The 20,773-nt window shown below is 41.0% G+C and overlaps 1 protein-coding gene across 6 annotated transcripts in view; it reads left to right on the forward strand.

Annotated features, from left to right (window-relative positions):
• Positions 1 to 1,327: 1,327 nt before the first annotated feature.
• IL1RAP (interleukin 1 receptor accessory protein) overlaps positions 1,328 to 20,773 on the forward strand; it is a 143,652-nt gene continuing 124,206 nt past the window's right edge. For 3 of the 6 annotated variants that reach the window (XM_003256658.3, XM_030822982.1, XM_003256656.2), the window contains exon 1: positions 1,357 to 1,496. The gene's annotated coding sequence lies outside the window, so the exon portion shown is untranslated. Of the gene's footprint in view, positions 1,497 to 20,773 lie in introns of all 6 variants that reach the window. The other 3 variants (XM_012510558.2, XM_003256655.2, XM_003256657.2) reach the window with 2 other exon arrangements.

Below are 20,773 nucleotides of genomic sequence, written 5' to 3' on the forward strand. Positions count from 1 at the left end.
TATCCAGAGATAAATAAAAAATTTTGAGCAATTAATTTTCATAAGTGATATCAAGAAGTAAAGTATCATAAACATTTCTATGGCTGCAATTACACTGATATTTCACCTTAGGAACTGAAGCTCCGCCAGGGCAGGGGCAGCCTCTGAGTTTCGTACTGCTGTGCACCTTTAGCAGCACGGGCATCTGCTGGTTTCATTTCCTTCCCACTCACCTGGGCCCTTTTCTTATTTCACGTCTTTTTTCTCCTTTTCCTTAAATGCTTTCTCTGAATCTTGATTCTTGAAAATAAATTAGTAAGATTCAGTTAGGTAGGAGGAGGAGAAAAGATGTGATAAGCAAGGTATGTGAGAAGACTCGTCAGTGTGGTAGGTGGCTTTGGTTAGGTGGTTTCAGAAATGGGGACAGGTCATGAAGGGCCTTGCCAGTCAGGAAAAATCATGAGGCACTAGCAGTAGGAACACAGCAGAAGGTGCCTGAACAAGAAAGATGACTTAATGAAAGCCTTTATAACGCTTCTCGGGATATATTACAGACTACCATCTAGAGTGGCAGAGGGCAGCTGAAGGAAGCCTGTTGCAAAAACTTGGGGAAATGGAAATGAACGAAGGCAAATATTTGTTTTGAGATTATTTCCTTCTATGTAACCTATTAGTTCTTTTATTCGTTCACCATACATGCATTGAGTGCCTACTTTGTGCCAGGCACTGTGCTAGGCAATGGGTATATTACCAGTGGACAATATAGATTTAGTCTTGCTGTCATGTCCTGTTGCTTGCTCATATGAATGTCAGTTCAAGATAGCAAGAGCTCAGGACTGCGGAGATCGTATCTACATCCTGTCGCGCTCTGTGCCGGCACAGGGTGGTTGCGAAAATCACGTAGTCTGAATTGATTCAAGGCCTTGCAGCATGATTGCTAAATACGTCGAGACAGGAAGAAAGGGCAGGGTGGCACCGATCTCAACGGCGAGAGCACGATCTTGCAATGAGCGCATGTGTGCGCCACGGTGTGTAGTGAGGGGCGTAGCTTCCCACAGCGCCTGGCAGCGTGTCAAGCTGCGCTACAGGACTAACCCTCTCCTTTCCCAGCGCGCTCAAGCCCGCACAGGCGGTGGCAAGGAGCCGAAGGGGCCGAGCGCAGCCTTGCATCCGTCCGCAGGCGGGCCCGGCGCCGCTCCTCCTCGCGGCGGGCGGGACCGTTCAGGGCGCCGCCCGGCGGCCGCAGCTCCTGGAAGCCCAGAGCGCGGGTGGATCGCGAGCCAAGGCGGCGGGTGGGGCCTGAGCCGTGAGGCCGTGGCCAATCGCGCCGCTCCGGGGGAGGAGCCCCAAAGGGGGAAAAGAAAGTGCGGCGGAAAGTAAGAGGCTCACTGGGGAAGACTGCCGGGATCCAGGTCTCCAGGGTCCGCTTTGGCCAGAGGCGCGGAAAGAAGCAGTGCCCGGCGACACTGCACCCATTCCGGCTGCTTTTGCTGCGCCCTCTCAGCTTCCCAAGAAAGGTGAGTCTCGCGCCGCCGTGAGGGCTCTGAAGTCACCAAGCCGCAGAATCTCAGGGTAGATGGATTCTTAGAGATCCTATCGTTAAACCCTCCTACTTTACAGAAGAGGAAACTGAGGCACAGAACGAGGCAGCGGCTGGGATAGGTCATACTGCTAGTTAGGACTGTAGCCCGGATTCGAACCCAAACGTTCGGAGACCCACCTTTGCTTTGCAGGGATTTAAGTAACGCAGATGTGGGACGTCTGCTCGTTGCCGCCCCCATCCTCAGCCCTTTGAGGGGTCTACCCTTGTTTTCCTCCTCACCGCCCTCTCCCCGCTACCACCCCCCGCCCCCATCTCCTCCTTGGTTTCTCCAGACCGCTGCTGGAAGCGCTGAGGACAGAAGGAAGCGGTGTGTCCCAGCATGCCCACTCGGTATCACGTCGCTCTCAGCCCGGAGCTGTGACAGCCTGGGAAAATGCTGCTTGCAGCCTCAGTCCCTCTTCCCCTGACCTGCTTTCTCAGAAAGATGCCCCTGCCGAGGGTGTCGGACCAGCTTCTGGAGGAGCACGGGGAGAGAGGAGGGAGGCCCGGGCGCCAGTGACCTCCTATGGTACTGTTTCTTCCCAGCCCCGGAGGAAGCGGAGCTAGTGGCCCGGTGGGGCACAGGGTGCCCCTCACTTGAGAAGAGCTGGCTTCATGGAACCATAGAGCCCCTTCCCTCTTCCAAATACTGGGAGGGAGCAAGGAAGCTGAGTTAAAGAGAAAATCACAAACATAAAAGCAAACTTCTGCTGTTTCCTTTAAGAGCTAGCCCACAGCCTGTCTTCCCTCCACCTTCTGGTTGTGAAATTGTGAACCAGGGCGCCACGCGAAGCATTCTGCTGCTCTGCTGTACAGATCCCTGGTTTAGCTACTGGATGAGAAAGAGGACTTGAGTTTTGACTCCAGCTCTGCCATGTATTAGCTGTGTGAACTTGGGCAAGTTATCTCACCTTTCTGATACCAGGTTTTTCTTTTCTTTCTTTCTTCCTTTTTTTTTCAGCCGAAAAATGGAGACTTATAATGGTCACAATGAACCCTTTGGGTAGTTGGGAGGATGAAATGGGATCATTCAAGTAGCATGTTTAGCACAGTGCCTGGCCTGGCATCTGGTTGGTTCAAAACTAATGGCAACTATTGTAAATATTGTTACATAGTAACCTTGCAGACAGTGGGTTTTCAGAAAGGTGATTTCATACTACCTTACAGAGGCTTTTAAAACAATCTGTACATGTGGTGTCTTTCTTCTTTTGAATTTGAGCAGCTCTTTTATAATAAGAATTTTCTGAATGTTGTCCATATGTGATGTGGATCATGGATGCTTAGCTCGAAATGTAAAATTGATGTTTCTCGGTGATATGAATTTCCTACTAGTTTTTAGGTCAAACCTCAGGCCTGTGAACTGCCCTGATCTGAGACATCCTTTATTGACAAAGAGGGTCTTGAAATGGATGAGAGGCAGAAAGACAAGAAGAGAAAGTTGGAAGTTGCAGCTATGTTACAGATTATTCTAAGCCTTCTATCCTTGCTCTCTTAGGTCAGTTGAGCAACCTTACATTTTTCATCTAGTATCAGAAAACAAACAAAATTCTCATATATTTCTTTTGGATTGTACAGAGATGCTGCTAAATGCAGACCCTTCTGGACACAAACTTACCTTATTTAAACACGAACACACAGACATTCACATGCCCACACTAGTCTTCCTGTATTATTGGTATTTTAAAATTAAATGAATTCCCTCCTACACCCTTACCCTCCTCATGACAATTGATTTTATTCTGATGGACTTCATGCAATGATTTACTACTACCTACTGGCTTTGCCATGAGTCCTTAAATTGAGTGTCCAGCATTTGTAGTTGGCTGCCTCCTTCACAGTCCATAGCATTTGCATGCAGTATTGATAAGTGCTTGAGAACAGAGTGTGATACATCTTGATGGAAGATAAGAGCCCAGTGGTGCCCACTTAGGTACCTCCTGCACCAAACATTAGTAAAGGATGGGATCACCTGCTTCCATCAGCTTGTTCCATGTACATGCATTGTGGTGAGCTGGCTGGGATATGACTGACTGTGTGCCTGAGAGACAGGGGCCTTGTGGGGGAAAAGGAAAATGTTCAAAATAAGGTCAGATCATGAGGATGGAAGGGAGATTAAAAGCTAATTCCTTTGGTTCTGATTCTTCAAAGAAAGGTTGGTCAATTATACCCATATCTTTATACAGATTATTACTTGTTACCAAAACCATATATATGTATAGAACTTTAAAATTTCCAAAGTGCATTCTGCATATATGATACTCCTTGTTACTTGCAATAGCCCTGGGAGGACATGGCAAGAATATTAATAGAGGAAGGAGCCCAGGTTTTGTGGTCAGACCTACTTGATTTCAAATTCCAGCTCTCATGCCTGAGTAGTTGGGTGATATTGAGCAGTTTATTTAATCATTTGAAGTTTCTGTTTTATCCAGTTCTAAAATGGAAAAAAAAATGCTTACCTTAAAAATCTGTATAAAGAATAAATTCAATAGAATAATGTCAAGTAAATGTAGTGAATAGGTGCTCATTAAATGATATCTCTTCTTAGCTAGTCTCAATTTATTTAGAACATATCCGGAATGAGACTCAGAGAAATGAAAAGTTGCTAGAGGTCATGTGTTAGTATGTTTCAACTCTGGGAATACAGTTTACACCTTCTCATGTCTAGTTTAGGGCATTTCCCATCACACTCTGTTTCCTCACCAATGAGATATTTAACAATTTACTTCAGTTACAAGGTTGACCTTATTTGTCTGGTTATTTCAGGATATCCTTTTTGTTGAAAAGTGGGTATTTCCTTGCTAAGAGAACAATCCTTCAGCACAGTTCTGTAGAGTTTAGTGGGGCCAACTGTCCTAAGAGGGTATTTAAAGCAATGGTCTCGAAGACAACCTTCCTACTCTCCTGTGTTTGATGTAATACACCTTTGATTCCTAAGAGAAAGGGTACTAACTAAGAAGACATAAAGTACAGAATTACATCACTCTTTTCTTCCTGTTGTGAGTGGTTTCTTCCCTCTGCCATCCTCATGCTAGTTCAAAGCCTGGGAAGAAGATGGAGCAACAAATGTTATGAGTGTCCATGGCATTATTCAACTTTTTTTTTTTTTTGACAATTTTGTGGGTACTGAGTAGAGTAGACAGAACAATGTGCAAAGGTGGCATTTGCAGAAAGAGACCACTGCTTCCTGGTGGTGCTGATTACTTGTCTGGAGTTTCAGTCCTCCTTGTGGAAAGTGATGGCTGGAGGCTCGTGTTGGAAGATGAAGGGATCTGTTTCTGGCCCAGGCAGTGGGGCTGTTCATCTACTGAGACTTCTCATAGGCCATTAGATCCCTCTTCTTTGTAGCAAGCACACAGACTTGCAAACGCAGTTGTAGAAGAAACATTTTGCTCCTTGCTTTTGGCATTTTGGAGCATATGTTTGCTCCCACAGGTAAGCAGTTAGCATCATCCTACCTGGCACGGTTAGGAAAGCAGAACGTGGCTTGAGGAAATCAGAGGATGTAGAAAAAACAAAGATTATCTCCAGCCTATACACAGCTTCTTTTGTTGCACAACTTCATCAGGCTTTTGCTGGTGACACAGATGTAGGATCTGGTGAGTCACTGTTGCCTTGCCCGTGAAATATTAAAGAGAGCCACCTACTGTGCTCTTTGCCCATTTTGGAAATTGTTCTGTGGTAGAAAAAAAAGAAGAAGAAAAGAAAAAAGAAACACCAAAGAATAGGAAGGTTACAGAACATTTGGTAAGTGATATTTTGGTGGGTAAATTCAGGTTATCCATTCATTTGCTGCCTTTTTTTTTTTTTAAATGATAATGCATGGTTTACACTGATAGGGTTGTTAGGAGACATCCCTTTGGTCTGACTTTATTCTAACTCTCTCTAGCAGCTGTGGTAGTGTGGATTTTGAGAGTCTAGCTGAAATCTGAGGCAAATTATTCTATAGAGATGATCTTTTGGCTCTGCAGCTAGGAAATAGGGACACTGACGCCTGCTTAGAAGCTTAAGTCCCTATTTATTTCAACATCTTATTCATAGAAAACATTTAATAAACACTGATTCTGTCTTCTGCTGACAACTCCTTCAATGTATTAGTCTGTCAAATTACGATCATCATAATTTAACAGCTACTCTTTACTTGTCTCCATCATTATTTGTGCTGAGTATCTTAAATATATCATCTCATTCAATCCTCACAATAATCCTGTGTATTTTTTTAGGAAACCGAGGCTCATAGAGTTACGTAGCATGGCCTCTGTATTAGTCTGTGTTCATGCTGCTGATAAAGACGTACCCAAGACTAGGCAATTTGCAGAAGAAAGGGGTTCATTGGACTTATAATTCCACATGGCTGGGGAGGCCTGACAATCATGGTGGAAGGCAAGGAGGAGCAAGTCACATCTTACATGGATGGCAACAGGCCAAAAAAGAGAACTTGTGCAGAGAAACTCTCATTTTTAAAACCATCTGATCTTGTGAGACCCATTCACTATCACGAGAATAGCATGGGACAGACCTACCCCACATGATTCAATCATCTCCCACTGGGTCCCTCCCACAACATGTGGGAATTATGGGAGCTACAAGATGAGATTTGGGTGGGGACACAGAGCCAAACCATATCAGCCTGTGTAACAGCACAAAGCAAGACATGATGCTGAGACTCATCTACACATTTTATTCTAGAGTTAGGAAGAACTTCCAATTTTCCCGCCTCTGGACTAGAACTGAGGACTTAGACTAAGACCAATGACCTACCCAATCATCATCCTACGTCCTCATCCTGGTACTACCTTGCCTGTGACTGAGAAATATCTTTACCTTTGGACTAAAATGTGGGAGAGCTGAACTAGATGATCTCTAAATTTCTTCTGCTATAATGCATTGTGTATCTTTAAGATTCCTTTCAACTTTGAGATTCTGTAATCACATCTATTTGCAAAAGTTAAAGCTAAAATGGAGAAAGGGGAGTAAAAAGAAAATACTCTTATTGTTTTATTCCCTGGAGATGTATTTTTATGAACAAACAAAAATGAGCAAGAGAAATCAGCATTTCATCAGCACATGTACTTTTGTCATTTCATTTAAACATAAAAATAACTCTCAGATACATATTATTATTTGCCTTTTACAAATGAAAGAACTGAGGCTCAGAGAGACTTATAGACTTGCCCAAGTTTTCCCAATTAGTAAAGATTGGAACCTGTGTGTGCCTGAGTGCAAAGCCTTTTGGTCCACTACAGCATATTTACTAGATACCACACCGTGAAATCTGGAAACTCATATAACCAGATTCGTAAATGCCCCATCTCTGTATCCTCACGTCATACTACCTCAGCTTCTGTCTTCTCCTCTTCTACTCTTTCCTTTCCAAACATACTGCTCCAATCCTTTCTTGATTCTCTCCAGCTCACAAAACCCATTTAAATGCATATAACATCTTCTATGTCTATTGTTGTTATTTTTTTTTTACTGTGGTCCAGGAATTTGTAATTTGTGCTTTTGTTTTTGTTCATCTCCATTGGGCACAGGACAGAATAAGCCATGCCATCAGCTGAGAGACTTACAAATGTCTCTATCTGTCTAATCTGTGTGTCAATCACCTTTCTATCTAGCTCTATTTATTAGTGAAATTAAAGAAAGATAGAGCATATTAAGCCCCTAGTTCTTAATAGTTGGCACCTAGAAGGGACTTGGTAAATATTCATTCCTTCCTCATCATTCAGCACTGCTGTTTACCCAAATCATTACTCATTTAATGAATCTCAGATGGAGAGGGGGAGTATCTTGAGTAGATGCCCCAGCTGGTCTAAGAGAATGTGCCACAGTTTGGCAAGCAATTGGGATGGTAAAGGATAGGAAATGAATGTGATATTTACCTTAAAATATCTGCTGAGGATATGGTTTATTCTGCCCTGTGCCTAGCGCAGTGACTCATGTATAAGAAGGGCAAAATTGAATGGATGATGGGTTCATATTATGTCAGTAGGCCCAAAATTGACTTTCTGGATTTCTTGTGCTTTATCAGTAATATTAGTTGTGTCAAAGTTTGCCTCTACAGACTAATAAAGTAGTTTTAATTTCCTTTAATTTTTTGGTCACAAAATCAGACAATGATAAGGAGTCATAGGCTCCAAGAAGGTTAGACATTACTGGCTCAATGATGGGAAAACCTGTTTCTGTCGTAATAATAAAGGGCATTTTGCAGAAAACATAGTGAAGGATGATGCTGAAGTGCATGTTTGCATATATTGACAGCAAGACCACTGTCAAGTGTCATAAATAAGTAGGAAGAGAAAGAGAGAAAGTAGGAAGTTTCCATTGAAGTGGGCAGCTGCAATGAGCTTCAATCTCAAGATTTCTAAAAGCATTGAAGAATTTACATCAGTTTAACTATTATTTTCTGTTGAAAATAAGAACAGGTAACCTTTTATGTCTGATTTATATCCAGCAGATGCTTGTGATTTCTACCTTTCTGGCACAAAAGTCCTCATAATTACATGGCTTCCTCCTCTGCCAATCAATGCTAATGGCAATAGAAATGAGAAGCAGTCATTTTATAAGCATTATGTCTGGAAATGTTCCTTTCGTTGATAGCAGTTTCTTAACGCCAGTATGGTTAGATGTTATGGCAACTTAAAATTGTGTTTCCATAATATCGTGGACATTGACGTCAAACTGATCTGCCTGGGTTTGACTTTGGCTGAATTGTTTGATCTCTCTTTGCCTTATTTTTATGATCTGTAAAATGGGGATAATAAAACCCATCTTGTCAGGCCTTTGGTAAGTGTCAATCATATGCCATGACATTTGTTAAGAGGCTTATGCATAGGGATTTTAACCTCTATTACAATTAACAACAGCAATGAGAATTGTTCCATTGCATGCCCAGATGGATACTAAATTAGAAAAAGAAAGATCCAGGTTGAAATAATAACAATTTTTGTTTATATAGAACTTCAAGTCCTCAAAATGCTTGTTATTGTATATACAGATGTATACACATATAACTTTTTTTTTTACAATAATTCTAAGGTAATCAGGGCAGGTGTTGCTAATGTTTTACATCCTGAGTCTCAAAGGGGCTACATATTTACTATGGCAAAGCAGCTAATAAATAGTAGAACTGGGACTTGGACCCTAGTTTTCTAACTCCAAAATTATGTTTTGTTTTGTTTTGGTTTTTTCCTCAGTCAATCAGCCCTGGTCCTGATTAGTTGCGTTTCCTTCTCCAGACTCCTTGCTTTCACCCCCAAAATGAGCAATTTGGAAACTATTATGTCTAAGGTAGAGTGTTTTATGAATCTGTGACTGTAGAACAATGTCTTAGGAGGCATCTCATTGGCCTCAGTGAGAATTACCACTGAATGCTGCACGGAGAGTCAGATCCATAAAGACCCCTTTATGTCCTTAAGGATGTGATTCTGCCACATTACTCTGGCCTACAGACCATTCCCCATCTGCCCCATCCCCTTCAGGACCCAGGTTTGGGGATGGGAAGAAAAAGTAGATGACTCGGTTAGGCATATGTACATTTAATATCTGGGAAATGATAATAGAGCCTTTCTTAAAAAAAAGCAAGTTCTGTATCACCATTAATCTCCATAGTTTTCTACAACAAAATAAAGGATAAAATATTTTGCTTTAGTTTGGATTCTAGCGTTATGAGTACACATTTTCTGCTTTCTTCTTTTGAGCTTTTAGTGCCCACAGAAGAAGCTTGACTCTCATTAAAATGTGAGTTGTTTCTGTTTATAGAAATGATGGAGACTTGAGAATGGTAATACACACTAAGTAGCACTTTTCTGGAAGATTGTACTTCAGTTTCCCAATTACAGAGTGAGACAGTGGTGGGGGCAGCAGATTGAATGGATAGAGTAGATAGTAAGAAGTAGGCTGGCTTCGGAATCAGGGCTGGGTTTGAATTCTAGATACTGCATGCTTAGCCTGTCCAGACTTAGTTTTCTCATCTGTAACATGGAAATAAACATGCCTGCTCGCCCGCCCTCCCTCCCTCCCTCCCTCCTTCCTTCCTTCCTTCCTTCCTTCCTCCCTCCCTTTGTTCCTCTTCCTTCCTTCTTCCCTTCTTTCCTTTTCCTTCCTTCCTATCTATCTATCTACCTATCTCTATTTATTAGTAAAGCTCAAGTAAGATAAAATATATTAAGCCCCTAGCTCTTAATAGCTGGCACCTAGAAGGCACTCAGTAAATATTCATTCCTTCCTCTTCATTCAGTGCTGGTGTTTACCCAAAGCCTCTCTCATTTGATGAATCTCAGATGGAGAGGGGGAGTATATCAAGTAGATGCCCCAGCTGGTCTAAGAGAATGTACCACAATTTGGCAAACAATTGGGATGGCAAAGGATAGGAAATGAATGTAATATTTACCTTAAAATATCTCAGAATCTTTCATGTGTAGGAGGAATTAGACCAGTGATAAATTGCAGTGCATGGATCTTTCACATCAGAATCATGTGGATAGCTTCTGAAATGAGTGGATATCTAGGATTTCTGCACTGAAATCTAAGAATCAGTGGATTAGAATTTTCAGTACTGAGAGGCAGGATATTGCAGGGATTTGAATTTGGATTCAAATTCTGCTCCCTCAGTGTAAACCTAAGGAAGTTATTCAACTTTTCTATGTTACTCATTGGGAGAAGTAAGTAATTTAATAAATATGAAGTGCCTAAAACACAGTTTTACTTACTGTATCAGCCAGTCTTTGAAATACCTTGCATGACTTTGTTTAACTTACATTTTATTTCCTCTCTGACTAAATGTCCTAGATAACTACTTGGCTAACTCTTTGATTTGCTTAAAGTCTTTGTTCAATATCTTCTCAGGGAAGCCTACTTGGATTGCATGAATTTGCATGGGTTGGGGTAGGGGAAGCAGGAATAGGGCTGCTTGCTCTCTGAAATCGTGATCTCCTTTACCCTACTCTTATTTTTCCTTTATTCTGTGGCATTTGGTACACAGAATAAAGCTTACACATACTATTTTATTATTTTATTTAGTCTATTTTTAAAATTTAACTTTTATTTTAAGTTCAGGGGTACATGTGCAGGTTTGTTACATAGGTAACCTTATGTCGTGGGGATTTGTTGTACAGATTATTTCATTGCCCAGGTATTAAGCCTAGCACCCATTAGTAATTTTTCCTGATTCTCTCCCTCCTCCCACCTATCACCCTCCAATGGGCCCCAGTGTGTGTTGTTTTCCTTTATGTGTTCATGTGTTCTCATTTAGCTCCCAATTCTAAGTGAGAACATGCAGGATTAGGTTTTCTGTTCGTCTGTTAGTTTGCTAAGGATAATGGTCCCCAGCTCTATCCATGTTTCTGTAAAGGACATAATCTCATTCCTTTTTATGGCTGCATAGTATTCCATGGTGTATATGTACCATATTTTCTTTATCCAGTGTACCACTGATGGGCATTTAGGTTGATTTCATGTCTTTGCTATTGTGAATAGTGCTCAGTGAACATACACATGCATCTGTCTTTATAATAGAATAATTTATATTCCTTTGGGTATATACCCAGTAATGAGATTGCTGGGTTGAGTGGTATTTCTCTTTGTAGGTCTTTGAGGAATTGCCACACTGTCTTCCACAGTGGTTGAACTGATCTGCACTCCCACCAACAGTGTATAGTGTTCCTTTTTCTCTGCAGCCTTGCCAGCATCTGTTATTTTTTGACTTTTTAATAGTAGCCATTCTGACTGGTGTGAGATGTTATCTCATTGTAGTTTTGATTTGCATTTCTCTAATGATTAGTGATGTTTTATTAATATGCTTGCTGGTTTCATGTATGTCTTTCGAAAAGTGTCTGTTCATGTCCTTTGCTCATTTTTTTTAAATGGGTTGTTTTTTCTTGTAAATTTATTTAAGTTCCTTCTAGATGCTGGATATTAGACCTTCGTCAGATGAATAGTTTGCAAAATTTTTCTCCCATTCTATAGGTTTTATCTTTGCTCTGTTGATCATTTCTTTTGTTGTGCACAAGCTCTTTAATTAGATCCTATTTGTCAATATTTGCTTTTGTTGCAACTGCTTTTCGTGTCTTCATTATGAAAAATCTTTGCCCATTCCTATGTCCAGAATGGCATTGCCTAGGTTGTCTTCCAGGGTTTTAAGTCTTTAATCCATCCTGAGTTAATTTTTATGTCTGATGTAAGGAAGGGGTTCAATTTCAATCTTCTTCATATGGCTAGCCAGTTACCCCAGCATTATTTATTGAATAAGAAATCCTTTCCTCATTTCTTATTTTTTATTTCACCTCCAATAGATTATAAAGTCCACAAGGACAGGGACACTTGATCTGCTTATTGCTGTATCCCAAGTGCCTAAAATAGTTTCTAGCAAATAGCAAATGGCCAATAAGGAGGCAATGATAAATAAATAAGTGTATGGATAGAGGTTAGTGTGATTATTTGTCCCCAAGAAGTAGAAAGTGATAGAACCTGATAAGACAGTAAATTATACATGTAATATTGACATAAAATTTGACATACATATATGCGCATATACACACATATGTATACACACTTACATACATACATATACATATGTATATGTAAGTGTATGTGTGTATTCTTGGAGTGTTGAGTATATATTTAAATATTGAAGTAATAATTTATGTCTATGTACATATATATGCATGTGTACATGTATATATGCATGTGTACATGTATATATGCATGTGTACATGCATATATATGTGTATGTAAAAATAAGTATAAGTGTCTATTCATCTACATATTTAGGAGTTTTTCAAAGCTACCTGAGGAAACAGAGGTGTTGAAGTGTTTACTTGTTAGGTTGCTATAGCGATAGGGAGAAAGATGAAAATATGTACATATGAGTCAAGAGACAACAGACAAACAGAAGAAATAGAAGTGATTTCAGGACAAGAAATGAAAGGCTAAGATTAAAACAGCAACCAACGTTGGAGGGACGTAGAAGAGGGACAATTTTTAAGTAGAGTAGTCAGAGAAGTGATCTCCGAGAAACTGACATTTGAACTAAGACAAAAGCCTGAGAAGGACCCGGGATAGGCCTGAGGTCGTCACGGAGGTGGTGGGCCAAGTAAGAAGCAGTGAAGAGCTGGAAATAAGATTTTAAGATAGGCAAGGGCTAGGTCAGACTGGTCTTGCAGGCTATGGTGAGGAGTTTGGCTTTTACGCAAAGGGTAGCAGGAAGTCACTGAAAAGACAGAAGCAGGATGATGACCAGGTCAAAGGTATTTAGAAGCTTGAACAGAGAGTGAAGGAAAATGGAAGAACTTATTTATAAGATGAGAAGACCAACTGCTCTGATTTCATGATGTAGGCTGTTATGAACAGATGAGAAAGACAATTTGGTTTCATTGATGTTTCATTCATAGCCTCTTGTTCCCATTAGAACATTTCAAAGGGGAAAACAAAAACCCAGCTAAAATAGGGAAAACCTATATATGTATATGTGGCTTTGCTTTTTCTCAAATGATACCATTCTTATTTCCAAATGCATTAAGTAATGGATGGAAATGTATGCACTATTGCTCAATTCAATTCAGCTGGAAATTTTACCGTTCTTGTGTAGGTGTTTTATGTAATCAATTCCCCAAAACATTGAACCTAGAGCTATTTCCTTATGAAACTTCAGCTACCAGTTTCTGCAATCTGTTGTAGTGAAGAGTAAGCATGTTAAAGGCAAATTAAATTCCATACAAGATCAATTTCTTCTTTCTGACTCTACAAATTTAAGTGGTACCTAACTCTTCAAGAAGTAACTTACAGGTCATCTCTTCTGTGATGTTTTTACTGGGCCCATGCACATATAATCTCATATATTCCTCTTCATAATATGAGTTTAAAATAGCTTGATAACATATGCCAGACTCTTTCAAATTTTCTATAAATAATTTCTTTTTGAAGTCTCGGAATAACTGTATGTGGCAGGTGAAGTTATAATCACCATTTTACACAAGACAAAACTGAGACCTGGAGTCACAGAGTTGATCAGTGGTAGCGTCAATTTTGGAAATTGAGCAAGCTTAATCGTTATACTATTCTGCTCTGTGATTGTAAATAGTAAACCTGCACATTTATTCACCTCTATTTGTCCCACTTACTTTGTGGTGCCTTATATGAAGGAATAGTTCAATAAGTGTATTGAATCAGTGAATTAATCTATGATCTATTCTTTCAAGTTGTATCATTTCATTAGCAAATAGTGATAAAAAACGTGGGTTTTAGACTGAGACAACCTAAGCAGGCAGAAGGTACTCACTACCTCTGTGATACGGTAAAATTATTAACGTCTCTAAACCTGTTTCTTCATCTATGTTGTTGGCACAAACGTAGGGCTGTCGTGAGGATTACATGAGGTATGCATGTAAAGCACTTAGCACAGTTCCTGGAACATAATTAGAGCTAAGTCTATCTGAACCGTTTTTATTATTTTTTGAACTAAAATAACCTCCTCAAACATGATTACAATTATGTACCAGGCAGTTTTTTAGTTGTGCTTGTTTTATTAATTTTCTTTTAAAAATCAAAGCCAAAGATTCAATCATATAATCAGTGATGTTAATTTTGTTCCAGGGCTCATTCTGGCACCGTGCCCTCAGCAGGGCATGCAGTGTGGATTCTGAAAGGCCCTCTTGTAGGAAGGCAGGCCAGTTCTGGAGAACAACATGAGAGCAAAAGGTGCTGTGTGACCACCCTTTTTTCCTCATACATCTGACATAGCTAAAGGCAGCACTTCCACCCTTGCCTATCTATCTCCCTAGGCTGGATCCACCTTGCTGGAAAGTTACTTTGTATTCCAGCGATGATCCCGGAGCATTTTGGGTGACAAGGAAAAAAACAGCAGAAGACTAAGTTTTGCCCCAGATAACACTTAATGAGGTTAATTTACAGAACTTGCTGGAGGTTTAGGACCTACTATTGATCCCGTGCCTCTTGTGTGCCAGGAGCTGTGCTGAATGTTTTCGTTTCATTATCTCATTCAATCCTTACTGTAGCCATATACAAATTTTAGTCGTAAACCAAATTTACAACTAAAAAATAAAAATATAAAGTGACATGCGTGACATCCTTGCCTCTGTGTGTGTTTTGCAGGGCTGTGGTGATAAAATCAAATATTTCTTGTGTTTTGCCACATTTTTCTTTGAAAGCAAATTTCACAGCGTTTCAACACCTTTGGAGTCTCCAGGGACCTCTCCTGCAGTGAAGACACATTTGGCAGAGAAATGAGGCAAAGGTTGCATGTGGAAGGCAGGAAGTTTCATTCCAGTTGACAGTTTACTTTGACCTGGAAGAAGCTGGTAACAATGAGCTGAGTTCTATTTTGTGGATTACATTTGTTTGCTTCTTTGTAGGGAACCAATATGGTACTTATTTACATTTTTTTTTTTGCTTTTGTTCTTGTTATGGGATGTTTAAAAGGTGTAACTTTTATCCTTCTACATTTTCCAAGTAAAGTTCAGATGTTTCAATGTTCCTGACACTATTTGATAAATTATTTTAAGGAAAAGTCTACACACACACACACACACACACACACACACACACACACACACACGAGAATGGTGCCGGATTCATAATTGGCATTCACTATATATCTGCTGAATGAATACATGAGAAAAGAATTGCATCTCCTTTTTCATCTTTCTCTCTTTGAGAATGGGAACTGCTGCAGGATTTTTTTAAGTTGCAAGTTTCAATATATACCTTTCTTCTTAAATGTTTGCTTTAAGAATAATTTCAGAAGGAGATTATTCTAAAATATGGAGCATTACTTAATCTTAGTTATGCAGGACAGCTAATTGGAGTGGACTGTAATTCCTTTGGAATTTATTGAGGTGAGATCATTTACTTGTATACTAAATGGTCCCAGACTGATATACTGTTAAATTTGTGTAGTCTGATTTTCATAAATTTGCTGGCCTTTCTCTCTCTTATTGTCTGCTAGTTCTCATTGCTTTTGGCACATCTGGCTCTCCATTCCCCATACAATTAACAGTTTCTACTTTACTGTAGACCAGGGAGCTGGGTAATGAATTTGTTGGACCGGGCATATAATAAGAATACATAGCTTTGAATGTGGACTAGAGAGACTCTTTTCCAAGGTAAGGAAGTTAAAAGTTATGGCTGCTATAGAAACAGTCGTCATATAAGTGAGGTGATACCACACGTAGTAACACTGGGTTTCAGTTGCCTGTGTTAATAAAAAGGGAGTCTTGGTAGGGATAATTCATTTACTCTTTTGGACAATAAGCATTTTCTGAGAAACTTCTGTAGGCAAGACACTGGTGAGATATAGAGAATTTAAAAAGCAAATAAACACAACTGAAAGATGAAACATACACAGGGGTTTATAATACAATGTATACAGTATTTCCAATAGGATGAGAAGACATAATGTACTTTGAAAAGATATATAAGGTAATAAAACATTTTGGTATTTCAAAGGAAAGACAATTGTGTAACTCAGGAAGGGCTTTATAAGGAAGTTGTATTTAAAGTGAATCTTGAAGTGATGGGCAGGTTGGAGATAGAGAGATTGGTAAGAAGAAGTGGTAAATGAATTACGGTCTGACCAGGGGTGAGTGAATGATATGGATTGTGCGATTTATCAGAGAGAGCTACAATTGTGGGAGAAGCTGGGCACTGAAGGCCTAGGGCAGGATATTTGGGAGATCAGAGAACAGTTAAGAAATCCTGAGAAGGCACTGGTTAGGAAGTCTGTTGGAGGCTGTTGCCTCTGCCTGTGGTAGGCAGACAGTCAGAAATGAAATCTGGATGTGACGTGGAAGAGGAAGATTGGAGTTCCCGGGTCTCTAGTTTGATGATATAGGTGTTCTGCAGGAGAGATTGGTGCTCTTAGCCATGGAATTTCACATCTGCCTGGCTTCAGACTTGGAGGAGTTTAAAGGGAACATCTGGCAGGAATTGAAAGAGCAGTGGGCAGCCAGGCACAGTGGCTCAGCCTGTAATCCCGGCACTTTGGGAGGGCCGAGGCGGGCGGGTCATGAAGTCAGGGGTTCAAGACCAGCCTGGTCAAGAGACCAGCCTGGCCAACATGGTGAAACCCCTTCTCTACTAAAAATACAAAAATTAGCTGGGTGTGGTGGTGCACGCCTGTAGTCCCAGCTCCTTGGGAGGCTGAGGCAGGAGAATTACCTGAACCCGGGAGGAGGAGGTTGCAGTGAGCTGAGATTGCGCCACTGCACTCCAGCCTGGTGACAGAGTGAGATTGCCTCAAAAAAAAAAAAAAAAAAAAAAAAATTAGCCGTGCGTGGTGGCAGTCACCTGTAATCCCAGCTACTCGGGAGGCTGAGGCAGGAGAATTGCTTGAATCCAGGAGGCGGAGGTTGCAGTGAGCCGAAGATCGCAGTGCCACTGCACTCCAGCCTGGGCGACAGAGCGAGACTCCGACTCAAAAAAAAAAAAAAAAAAAAAAAGAGAAAAGAAAAAGAAAGAGCAGTGGGCCTGGCTGCTGCCCCATCCGGGAGGTGAGCCAGTGATCAGCAACAATGTGTGTGAGCTGCGGTACTACCTAGAGGCCTAGACGGACCCTCTGAATAAAGTTCTCTATGGGCAGCCCTAACTTGGAACCACAGAGAGTAAGGAATTCTAGGAAACATCATCCGGTTTAACTATTTTGGCACAGTTAAGAAACAGAAGTGACTTTTGTCTTAGAGAGAGGGAAGATAATGAAAACATAAAGTGAAGGAGGGAAACAGGAACCTTCCCTGGAGAGAGCCCAGTTTGACCGGGAGATGATGTGTGAATACATCATCATTGAATGCAAGGAGGCACTATTTTTTGGGGACCTTAAATGCTCTGTTAAGAAATTCATACTTCATCCTATAAGACACGGAGACACAATGAATATTCTTGAGTAAGGGAGGGGCATAATCAGATCTGTATTTTAGATCTGGCTTAGAGAGGGAATAAGTGGGGCAATTAATGAGGATTCTATTATAATAAGCAAGGTGGAAAATTTGCATTCCCAGAACTTTCTTCTGTTCTCACTTAAGGAGGTGACCCAGAGTCATCATAAGATGTTCTGGACCATTCTGAGAATTAAAAATGCTAGTGTACATTACAAGCCAAAGTGATTTCACCTATGGCTGCTATTGTCGACTCCAATGCCCTTATGGTATGCCTAGATAACTCTTCTTAAAAACTCCCTGATAAGTTTGCTTCTAGTAGGTGAAGAACAAGAAGAAGTGTATATGCAATTAGAACATCGGCTTAAATGAAATTGGTTTATGCAATCATGTCAGTATCATTCTGAGAGTAGAGATCCTATAAAAACAAATGCTTATTACATAGTAAATTAAGACTTTGGGGCTTTACTGAGTGGTGACAACAGTATTCCCTTATATGTATCCAAGTGCCCAACAATTTACAAACCACTTACATGTTCATTATCTCATTTGATTTGATAACAGCTCTGCAAGGTCAGTTTTATCTGAATTATTACAAGTGAAAAAACTGAAGCTCAGAGGTTGTGATGACCATCAAGTGGCCACTTAGCCCCTGATGATTCAAGAGCTCATTGGTGTTCTGTATATTCAAAGGGCACCATTCTATTGCTCACCTTCCCATTTCACTCTATGCACCACTGCCTGATAATCTTGGGACATATCTTTGTTCATGCTGTGTCCTTGTTCTAAATCCATTCATGGCTGGGCGCTGTGGCTCACACCTGCGATCTTAGCACTTTGGGGAACTGAGGTGGGAGGGTCCCTTGAGCCTGGAAGTTTGAGGTTACAGTGAGTCTGGACTGTGCCACTGCACTCTAGCCTGAGCAACAGAGCAAGAACCTGTCTGTAACAATAATAATAATAATTTTTAAAAATCCATCCATAGTTTTTGGACATTCTCACTTTAAAGATCTCTTTCCACCCAAAGAAGAGGCTTTTTGTAACCCAGGTGTTAGAATTTCAGCTGTTCTGTTTCCTCACTTTCCAGAAGTATTTTTACTGCCTTTCCTCAAAGCACAGAACACCAAACACAGGGTAAAGAGGAAAGGGTTCTTTACAAAAGCATACCTGAGTGGATACCTTAACACCCTCAGGAAATCTACACATCTTTGAATTAGGTCATTCCATAAGTCTTCCCTGTCAGCACTTCCCGCACGTACTCCTGAATGTTTAAAAACCAACCATATCTCTTGGCTTCCTACTTGTCAAGACACAGCTGAACCTACTCACTTGTCTTGACTTACTTAAAACACACACTTACAGTCAGTGCTGTATCACCTAAGATTTCAACAGCCAGCAGCAAGTGAATTAAGAAACCATAATATATCCTCCATTCAATGCACCCTTTGCCCCCCTAAAGAGATCCGTAGGGCACATGAAATCGGGTGACTACTCCAGCTTCTTGCTGTGGGGAATCTAGGGTTTTTGTAGTTAGTGATATTGAGACATGGACTTAGGGGAACAGGAGGAGGCAATAGAAATCAAGCTTTCGCAGCTGCCATTAAATGGAGTACGTGTAATCGTTTTCAAAGAATACTAGATTGCTGGGGCCAAAGAGGCTAAACCTCTGGCTTTGCAGAAAGGCCTCAGAGGAATATGCTGTGTTTATAAAGTCAGCCAAACCTACCTGTAACTGGCTTTCTAGCTCTGGCATCGTGCACCTTCTGGTATCATGCTGCTTCTCTTGTCTTGGTTCTCACACGTGAGTTTTGGCCTAATTGCTCTCTACCAGATATGTGGGTTTTCTGCTTCCTAGTATTTGGTACAGTATGTAGGGAAAGTTTGGGCGAGTCAAAGGCAAGCCTTCTAGTAATGAGGGGAGAAAAGGATAATAGCTAACAAATTGAAGTGCTTACTGTGTGCCAGGTGCTTTACAAAATTACCTCATATAATCATCTTTCTTGTTTTTTTTTTTTTTTTTTTGAGATGGAGTCTTGCTCTGTCGCCCAGGCTGGAGTGCAGTGGCGCAATCTCGGCTCACTGCAAGTTCTGCCTCCCGGGTTCACGCCATTCTGCCTCAGCCTCCCGAGTAGCTGGGACTACAGGTGCCTGCCACTATGCCCGGCTAATTTTTTGTATTTTTAGCAGAGACGGGGTTTCACCGTGTTAGCCAGGATGGTCTTGATCTCCTGACCTCATGATCTGCCCGCCTCGGCCTCCCATAGTGCTGGGATAATCATCTTATCTAATTCCGTGTGAGGTGCTTTACTGACCCTGTCCACCAATAAGGAAATTGAGACTCAGTGTGGTTAAGTAGCTTGTACAGCTGTGGAGAAGGACCTGAACCCAGGTCTATATGGCTCTAAAGCTCATGATGAAACCCTGTGCTTTGCCTCCCTGTGCTGAGGCGTGCCATGTATCCCATGGCCTTTATCCAATTTGCTTACACGTACAGCTGAACATTTTATAACAGGTGTTTAGTTAGTACTCTGATGTGTCTGACAATTCCCTAGAAACTCAGCTTGGACTGAGCCAGCCCGTATGTGTTTCTGGCCTCTTGTTGCTTCCTTTTCTCCTTTTTCAATTTCCTTTTTCGGCTCAGGCAGCATGGGAGATGCCTTAATCAATTGATGATAGTTCCTTCTGTTTTAATGACATTCTCATTTCCTCGGTATGTTTCTCTCACTTTGAGGGTTGGAGAGGGGAGTAAGGGAACAAATACTTTCAAAAACCCCTAGTCTCCTAGTTTTGAAAGTAAGTTCCATGAAGTTATGGAAATGCTGCTTTGAAATACTGGAATTGCTGTATTGAATGCCCGTAGGTGTCTGTGAAAGAGGGAAGCATAGGCCCAACATGGCTCGAAAGACTTCATCCAGGATAAGTAGGTTGACATGACAAGGGATTTGGGTCCAGCTCAACATAAAGAGACATTTATTACAATTAGGGCCATATGAAAACTAAATTAGTAATGAGTTCACCATCACTAGAGATATTAAAAGAGGGCCTAGACATCTAGTTGGCAAGGATGTCACAGGGAGATTTGAATATTGGAAAAAGGAGTTTGAATCAAAATGACATTTAAAGGCCTTTCCGGCCTTGAGATTCTGTCTTGAATTCACTTAGAAACTTGATATTGGGAATAAAGGTTTCCCCTTGTTATAATTAACACCAACTAGTGATGTCTCCTCCTCCCTCCCCCCTGTGCTTCCCCTGTCTGAACAACTACTCGATTTAAGAAGGGGACTTAGGATGAGGAAGGATGTGGTTCCTTCCCACTTGGCAGCACTCC

This window comes from Nomascus leucogenys, chromosome 11, assembly GCF_006542625.1.
Source record: "Nomascus leucogenys isolate Asia chromosome 11, Asia_NLE_v1, whole genome shotgun sequence".
Lineage (NCBI taxonomy): Eukaryota > Metazoa > Chordata > Mammalia > Primates > Hylobatidae > Nomascus > Nomascus leucogenys.